We start from the raw sequence: 10,069 nt of genomic DNA, 5'->3' as shown, positions 1-10,069 counted from the left end.
CACTCATACAGCTGTATACCATGATAGATGTGTCATGGGAGTTTAGCAGCCAGCTACGTTGTGATGGCCACACAAAAGGGGCAAATGGTCTTTGTGGAAGTCAATATTGAAGTCAGGAAAGTTAAGATTGACAACAGGGAGCCAATAAACATGGTGCACAAGAAAATGAGACATGCTGTACCCCGAGGGACATCTTTCAGTGTTTAAATTCTAATTCACAAGATCTATGCTATATCCAAACATAAATACATGAGCGTTTGATCGCATTCTTTCCTAGAAGGAGCATCAAATTAAGGTCGAAAGCCGCAAGAAGTGCCTGACTCAAAATGTGAGTCAATGTGAAAAACAACTATTATTTTGTCATCCCCTTTGGATTTTTTTTTTTAGCTTGTTATGGTCAGTGCACCAATCTTGCTGCAGTGCACTATTATTATTGTAAATCATTACCATGAAAAACCATCCAGTTAAGTTATAGAAAAATGACAAGATAACTAATTATGAAAAATTAGAAAGTCACCTATCTATCTATCTATCTATCTATCTATCTATCTATCTATCTATCTATCTATCTATCTATCTATCTTATTTTTTAAGTGATTTTTCAAAATAAAGATCATTAAAAAAAAAAATCATTACACTTGAAGACAAATCACGTCTACATGACACAGTTTCATCATCAATAACAAATGTATTCCACAAGCAAATATGAGCACAATTAAAAATGTCTTCCAATAGATGTAAAGGTAAAAATAATCTTGTTTTTACCGAAATTTTGTGATTAACAATAATTAAAAACAAATAAATTATAACAAAAAGAAATCAATTAAACTAAAATTCCATGAACCATATTGTCACTGTCAGCCACGCACTCCCTGGGTGATCACGGACTACATTTCCCTTCATGCATCTCCCTGGATTGATTACACCATAAACCGTACACCTGCACTGCGCTGATTACACACACACCTGCAGCTCATTCACACACTCATAAACCACTTCCACTCACCAAACATTTTTTTCTATCCACCTTATTCCTGACGAGCTTACTGCGTTTTGAATTATGGGTGGCACTTCCGGTTTGGGGAACTCCCATTCAAAAAGACTGAAACGAATCATTTCAAATCATAAGATTGCCCCACAAATAAAGCTTATCCGTCAGTTTGACTTAATGAGCTATCAGTTTTCTTTCATGTTTTATCTAAGAATAACATGAGAATAACGTAACACTTGGTATTTTAACGTGACAGGTTTTAATAAGAATATCTAGTTCAGAGCTCATTCTTTTCCTCATGATTATTTTCTTTTTTACTTTTGAATTTCGCTGTAATAGTATGATAAAGGTCAACATATACTGCACATTTGTGGTCTGTTCTCCCGATTTAATTTACGATGTATACCAATTCACTGGAATACTCCCCAAATCCTCACGTCTCTTTCCAGGTTTGGTTTCACAGGTAAATACAATTTATTATCTGTCAAAATGACTGAAATCACTTTAAAATAGTATCACGCAATGCTGAAGTCAAACATTTTTTTATTATTATTAAGGCAACGTATGTTACATAATATACAGATTACCACCGATTTTGCTGTGGAAAGATACTTTTTCATAGATTATTCATGGTCTGTTGAAAGTACCTTATTTATGCTTGTACACTTTTAAATATCCTTTTAATGTTCAATGGTTGAAGGGTAAGTAGAATAATGTAATGTCATCGTACACGGTTTAAAAATATATGATTGCGTCCAAAGCTAGTCTTTCACTGATTGTTTACAGCTAAACGGAAGTTACACCCATAATTCAAGCAAAGCGTCATGGGGCGCAGGAATACTGTGGATAGTTGAAGAATAGCACCACACCATTTTTGCCTTTCTGCCATTCTTTCTGCGATTCTTTCTGCCATGCCATTCTTTCTATCTCTACATTTTAATGTGGAAGTGAACGTCTCTGCAGGTGTGTGACTACGTGGTAAGCTTTCTTTGCAGGCCAGCTAAATAAGTCAGAGGTGTTTTGGCACAAACATTAAACAAGTACTGAAAACTTTTTAAAGTGATGCAGAAACTGACATTTTGTATTAATATGATGTTAATATTAATTTTTTTATGGAATCGATACCAAATAAATAGCGTATCTATATCTATAAATATTGATCCTGTATTGATATACCCATCCCTAATCTAGCATTTTAAATACATTGAATAGACAATTACAAAAAGTAGCTTCAGTTGTCAAAATATTCTATATTTTCACTTCAGACCTATCACTGGTCTTTAGTCGACTCCACAGCAATCCCTTTTGCACTTGAGTTTGTCGAGCTGTCTGAGGTAAATTTTGCCATTCACAAAGGATGTGTTCATCTATTTTCAAATTGTTGGTCTACACATGCAGATAGATGCTGATTTTCCTCACATGGATTTTCAGCATCTTGCACTATGAGCTAAAATGCCTTTAGAATTTAGAAATAGTTCAGCTTTTCAAAGTTGAAAGATACCCCTGTCATATTTTCCATTCTACTAACTATGTTATGCTGATTGCAAGAATGCATCCTTCGTGAATGCTATTTACTTTTTACCTTTTACCTGTAGCACTAGCTGAGACTGGGCTGTCCATTGATTTGTGACAAATTGAGTGATACTTCAAGCTTGGATGACTTGAAAAATCTCTTATTATGGAATTTACACAGGTCAGGGGCAATAGTAAACACATTAACATTTAACATTAACATATTATTTTATACATATTTATTATAATTATATATAATACAATGTTGAAAATGTATATATAGTGAATTGTACTAAATGTATGAAATTGACAGCCCTACAGTTAACCTTTTTTGTTGACATGAAATGATCTATGATTTGTGCATGTGTAATACCAAAATTAGTGTAAAATATATACTTAAAGGGATAGTTCACTCAAAAATTCTGTCATCATTTACTCACCCTCAAGTTGTTCCAAACCTTTATGAATTTATTTCTTCTTTCTTCTGTTGGTATAACCAAACACATGAAGGACCCCACTGACTTCCATAAACAATTCTATACTATGGAAGTCAGTGGGGCTTGCATATTATGGAAAACGGGTAAGGTTAAAGGCGTGGGTGTTGTTTTGAAGACTGTAGTCATTATAACTGATATCAAGGTAATGCATCTAGACATTTGCAGTGGTGGAAAGAGTACTGAAAAAACATACTCAAGTAAAAGTACCATTACATTCCAAAAAATGTAGTGTGAGTAGAGTAAAAAGTACTTGTCCAAAAAAACTACTTGAGTAAGAGTAAAAAAGTAGTTTATTTAAAAGTACTCATGAGTAGTGAGTAGTGAGTACTGAGCTGCGGATTCTACCCCTTACAATAAACACTGTGCACTACAATTTATAAATTTTAAAAAAAATGTACATACTGTAATTCACATTATATTTTGTTCTTTGTTAGAAAGATTGAAGAATATCTATCATCCATCTTTTTAACCCCTTACCAGTCGCCCCCCTTTTTGGCAATCGAGTGCAAAATGACATACCCATAATAAAATGGTTGTTGCTAAGGAGTCCTTCTGACTATACACAAAACCAAGGTATCATTTAAAAGCTAACACTTGACAGTTTACTGTGAAAAACTCAGAATTGCTCTAGCAATTACTAATAGAGAGATAAAGCAGCTCAAAAACAATGCACAATTTTTTTGAATGTAAAATTCGGGATCACCAGGGATCCCTGCGGCTCAAGGGGTTAAAATGCATCAAAAAGAGAGATAAAAAAATACCCAATTTCTCTCCAAAACGGTATCAATGTAAGTGTTTTGATAAATGAGAATCACTAATATTATCAGATTACCTCACCTAATGCACTGAAAAAGGCTAAGATAGTGAGCTAACACTAATTACACACTTTAATTCCATGATATTAAATATGTTACAATTTAAATGTAAATGCACATTGTTCTAGAAGGGTGGCATCATCCCTTACATTTTACACGGCTACATTTACTCACATTGTAATGCTGATATAATTTGTAAGGAAAATTGTGCATTAAATAGGGAAGTTATATCCAGGAAACTTTTACAAAAGAAACAAACAAACACACACACACACACAGACACACAAATGCATGTCTCTTTGTAGTCTCGGTGAAGCTGTTTTATCAGCAGCATCCACACACACACACAAAAAGTTCAACATGAAAAATGTTTTTGCGCAAGTGCACTTGCCAAATGAAGACGGATTGTAATGGATCAATCAAAAAACGTTGTTTATTAACGAGCTGTAGTCACGCACTGACAGAAATGCAGTTCAAGTTAACGCCATGGTTCATAGATTACACTGATTCTGAATCTGGCGGCATGGCGAGCGCGAGACGCGGCAGTGCACAGATCGTGACGCGCGTCACTCTATAATGTGATTTTGAAGTAAATGGGAGCGGGAATTCACCGCATTATGAACTCGTCACGCAATACCCCCAGCCTCAGACCAAATTTTAGGCCCTGTAGACAGGCCAGCCTATATAAATATCATATTAAGCAGAAATGTGAAATGTACCTTGTTAGAGGATTGATATCTGGATTGATGCGTGAAGAATGCACTTCCACAGCAGTCACGAGTAACAGCAGGAATTGAGAGTGAGGAGTTGTCGTCATTATACAGAGCCCCTCCCCTCTACACCATGTTGGCAGGATTACCGCGGCAAAACAATGAAAACATGATTGTTTACGTGTGTTGTTAACTCGGTTGTAGAGGAGATTCTCGCAATTCCGCACTGTTTTACCATGCCTGGACGTCACTGCTGCGTTAAAAACTGCTCCAGTACCTCACACGATACATATGGAAAACATAGGAACAATGGAATACAGTTTTTTAGGTTACCGAAATGGACATAGGATCAGGGAAAGCAAGTCTCTGACCTGACGAGTCGCTGGATTGCTTGGTTGGCTGATGCCTTTGATAAGATTGTCTGCTGTGCCTTAACGAACATGTGCAAAAGTGTTGTTTGAGTGCCTTGTTCATTACTTTTTTATTTCTTTGAAATAAATGCTTGAAACAACTTGATATAGCTTAACAATATTTATTGAGAACTGAATATATATATATTTTTGGACAACATAAGTAATAATAATAATAGGCCTACTGTTATTAGTGCAAAAGAACAAATATCTTGATGCTACTTCTCCAAATACCGCTGTTTTGCGCTTGGTGTGAGCTTGTTCCTGTGAGGTCCCTTTTCTTGCGCCTTATCTTTTTGCATTGCTTTACTTTCTTCCTTTTTTCCCCTCATATTCGTAGATCCGTCTCTGTCCCGCCAAAATAATAAATGCGTGAAAATAATAAATGCGCGAAAATTAAAGAGCTCTGGAATGTTTAGTAGCACCTTTGTGAAGTTCTGAAGGCGTTGCCCCTGGCAACCGATAGCATCTCCTACCATCATGGCCGACAGGCTCAGACCCCGCCCAAATCGGCACGTGACTCCTCACTCTCAATAGGCGGTTAAAGTTTTCTATGCTTAATTTGATTTGATGACAGTCACGAGACCGCTTACTCAATCCAATCACGTTGATGGATAAAAATAAAATACATTTAAAACAAGCATGTAACGAGTAACGACCACAAACAGAAGGAAAATAGCGGAGAAAAAGTACCGATACATCACTTAAAATGTACTCAAGTAAAAGTAAAATTACAAAAATTTTAAACTACTCAAAAAAGTACAATTTCTGAAAAAAACTACTTAATTACAGTAACGTGAGTATTTGTAATTCGTTACTTCACACCCCTGGACATTTGATGTAGCATTTGTATATACTACAATCCAGGTTTGATATAAAATGAATGCAGAGTTTCATTAAAACGCTTCCTGGTTTCAAAGATATGAGGCAGTTTTCATTTTGCAGATTGCAAAGTGTCATTGTCTGCTTAATTATTCTCTGTGATTAGTGCCTCTAATGAATGGAACTTCTGGATAATGCCAGTTATTCGGTGTCATTTAATGATGGACAAATCCGCTCTGGTTAACAGAACTTCCCTTTGCTTACGCACTAAAGCAAGAGCATAAGATGTTGAGGTAAGAGTGGGAATGCGGTTTATATTTAGAACCTCCTACTCAACCTCATGAATATGGACTTAATATTTCCTTTATCACAGAAACAGATACAATCTGAGCTGCTTATCTAAAAACTAAATCGAATAATTAGACCTAGAATTCTAGAAAATAAGAATTCAGCACGATATGGGAGAAGTTAAATATTAAAAGATATACCAGAATAACCACCCTTTGAGATGTGTCGATGTTAAAAACTGTTCCAAAAACAGAACTTTACTCCTCCTCAGACTGAATTGGTGGCGGAATAAACACATCTGCCTGCCCATGGCACCTGCTGGGGGTGCAGGCCAGATGGAAGGCATGATGGGAAATTTGAGAGCACGACCATGAAATAAGGACATCACACAAAGCCTGTGATCCCTCTGTGATAGTTGGCGTATCTCGTTCAGTGAGGAAGAATAAAAATGGATTGTGGAGGACATGATTTGTCCATCCACAATTCAAGATGCATAATAACAACTGAGACTTCAGTGCATGGCTAAGAGTGGTTACCTCAAGCTTTGACCTAGGAGTGAGAATGAGGTCTAAATCTGTATCTGAACATCACAACTGGACCAAAAGCAAAAATAGCTTAGCTTTCTTATAAAGTCAATGTAAAATGGATAGTTTTATCTTTCATAATACATACAAATTCATTGGTGCACATTACTCGAAGAAAAAAAAAACATGTTGTTCTTCGTAATCTTTCATTAAACTGTGATAACTTGCTTGTTTGATAATCAGTTCCATAAAGATAAAATCAAGACCATCTTACAGTAAGTAAATAGATTAATAATTACAGTAAGTAAATAATTACAGTTAATAAAATCACAAACATGAAGTACCTAATCTTACAACGTTTTTTTGTAATCTAGGTTAATGTTCATTTTTTTACATATTATATTTTTTAACATTTTAAAAGCATCAATTAACAATGAAATGTGTATATTTATAAATGAACTTGAACCTAGATTAATAAATGCATTAAATTATTGACTTTTTTTAACTCTGAAATGCATTGCATTATTTAAGTAAAATGGTTTGAGAATCCTGTTTTATGATGACTAAGTACTATATTCTGCATGTACAGACATAATTTTCTTACTTCAGCTGAACCAAGCAGTCTTTCAGCTAACTACTGTACATATATTGATGTTCCACATTGGCTTGCTGTGTTTGACTAATTGACTAATTGTGTAGTTGGTAATGCTCCGAACAGAGTTGCACCTCCCTCTAAAATAATATTTAGCTCATAATTTTATATAGTCAAGCACACTACTTTGAACAGCTATGTACTTCCTATCTGACTGTATGCCATAAAATTTTATGGTGCATATGATTTGAGAGGGGGTATTTGGATTCCAGATATGAAGTGGCCATGCACATGTTTGTGTTTATGAGTGTGCATGCATTTAGGTCTGAGCTGAATTAGCCCAGAAGGTGTTGAGTGACATATGCGGTGCAGCTGGTTCTTTGGTCTCAGGGACTGGCAAGGTCATTTCTGGATTAAGGGGCAGTTGGTTAATAAAATGGCTTTTCTCAATAATAAAAGTAATGTCCACACATTACAGAAATATTCTTTACAGCCCTCACTGTCTTGGTTTATATCCAGTCTGGTCCAGGTTACGGTGACTTAACGCTGAAGTTTCCATATTTCAGTGAACCTGGAAGCCACCCGTCTCCCTGATGGCTTCTAAACATGGAAGGAATATGACAGACTCTGTTTGTGTGGTGAAAGCTCTGGAAATCATGCAGCTATGTTACCTCAGCCCCCACAACTCAGAGCTGGAATTCACTGAGACAACTGTTCTGAAATGTTGGGATGCGCTTTAAAAAAAAAAAAGTATCGTAGCTGGTTTAATATTATTTCCCATGCTAACATTTTAACATTATTTACAATTCTTACAATTGCTTTAAAATACATTTATTATTTAAAAATATATAGATTTGAACACTGCACTGTCTTGAGTAACAAGTGACACCGTCGTCTTCGGTAGAACTGCTTTAAGTTGAACGTTGACACTGTAGTTGTTATTATTAACTAAATGAATGACACCATTGTCTTTTTAGGTGTTTTTCACTGCAAAAAAAATGTCTGGGTATTTTGTCTCGTTTTTCACTCGAGTTCCTGCTTAAAAAAAGAAAAAATATCTGGCTAAGAAAAATAATCTTGTTTTCCCTTTTTAAATTAAATATATTTTTTCTTTCTACATTAGCAGGTATTTTTTCTTCTTTTAACCACAAACTCACTTAATTTTAATCAGTCTTTCAAGAAAACAAGACTTATGTCATTTTTCTTGTCGAGTAAATCTATTTTGATTTAAGAATGTTTAGATATTTGGGCCACACTTTAGATAAGGGTCCAATTCTCACTATTAACTGTGACTTTTGCCTCAATAACTCCTAATTACTTATTAATAGTTAGAGATGTAGATATTACATTTAGGAATTGGTATGTAGAATAAGGTCATGCAGAATAAGGCAATAATTATAAGTAATAAACAGCCAATATCTTAGTAATACGCATGCTAATAAGCAACTTTAATAGTGAGAATTCGACCCAAAACTAAAGTGTTGCCGATATTTCAACCCATTATCACTCCCAAGGTGTCAAAAACTGAAGCGTAGTCAAGCGCCCCAAGCGTCACAATGAAGACACCAAAGGCGCCCCTCTGCGTCACTCTATGCACAAATTGGGAACTCCATTGCTTTCAATGGGAAACCTGTGGCGTCAACAACAGATGCAAATTTTATCAGTAGGAAAAAGCGCTGAAGAAGTCTCATTCCGAACACATCGTGATATTTGGCATCAGTTCACGTGTGCCAGATGTTGGTAAGTAGTCATAAATACACTGTCCTTATGTTTGTTATAATGTCTTTTCTGTTTGTCGATATTAATCAGATTAGCTCATGTTCAGTCACTGCATTATATCTGTCAATCCACCGAGGCTTTGCGTTTCATTGCTTTCTTTCAACACATTACTAAACTATGGTGATTAAACAATGCCTGTCACGTGATGTGCTGTAGACCTTCAATCAGTTAATCATATTCATATCAGGTTCAAAGTACAATTAGTTCCAAATTGGTGTTTGTAGTAGAAGCACAGTAAAAACAACTTTTACCATGCTTTTAACCTCAGTAACCTTAGTTTTACTGTGATGGGTGTAGTAAAGGACAGTAATCACAAAACTTACCATGCTTTTACCACATTAGTGGTAGTTTTAATGTGATATATGTTGTAAACACACAGCAACCACAAAACTTACCATGCTTTTACCACAGTAACCTTAGTTGTACTGTGATAGGTGTAGTAAAATGATAATAACCACAAAACTTACCATGCTTTTACCTCAGTATTGGTAGTGTAAAAGTGATATTTGTTGTAAATGTATAGTAACCACAACACTTACCATGCTTTTAATGTAAAATCCATTTGTTATGTAAATCAGTACTTTTTCCTTTAAATAATCCTATAGGGGCCTATATTGTACATAATGATATTTTCTTTTCTCTTTTTACAGCTGACAAGACCAAAAGGGCCTTTCGGACTCAGACAGCCCATTGTTGTTTGAGGAGAAGTAAACGGAGGAGATGGAAAGCTACAAAGGCAAATATTCTCAATGGTATCACTGCGTCAAAAGGGGTGAATACGGGAGAATTCAGACAATGAATACACCCGCTAAATGTGCTGTTTGGCAGGGATCTTTGGAACTTTGTTACGCGTACCTGTAAATCCCCGCAAAGGCCCGAAAACAGGAACTTGTCTGACCACATGCAAGGTGGGCTGATAAGTGCTTTACATTGTGTCAATCTACAACAAAGACTGTAGACCCTGAAAAGCAGTTTGTATCTGGGTGTCCTCTGCTCTTCAAGATGGGTTGCAAAAGATCGCTGGAGTTTTACGGAGAGCAGGGTAGAGATGTTACTCCTTTACGTCGGGACAATGTGGCTTTTCAAACTCCGAGTCCGAACGAAAACAGACTGGTGTATATGGTAAATG

The sequence above is a fragment of the Siphateles boraxobius genome, unplaced genomic scaffold (assembly GCF_051911475.1).
Source record: "Siphateles boraxobius isolate OS27281-9 unplaced genomic scaffold, OSU_SipBor_1 3, whole genome shotgun sequence".
In the NCBI taxonomy this organism is placed as follows: Eukaryota; Metazoa; Chordata; class Actinopteri; order Cypriniformes; family Leuciscidae; genus Siphateles; species Siphateles boraxobius.
This window is presented reverse-complemented; position numbering follows the sequence as displayed.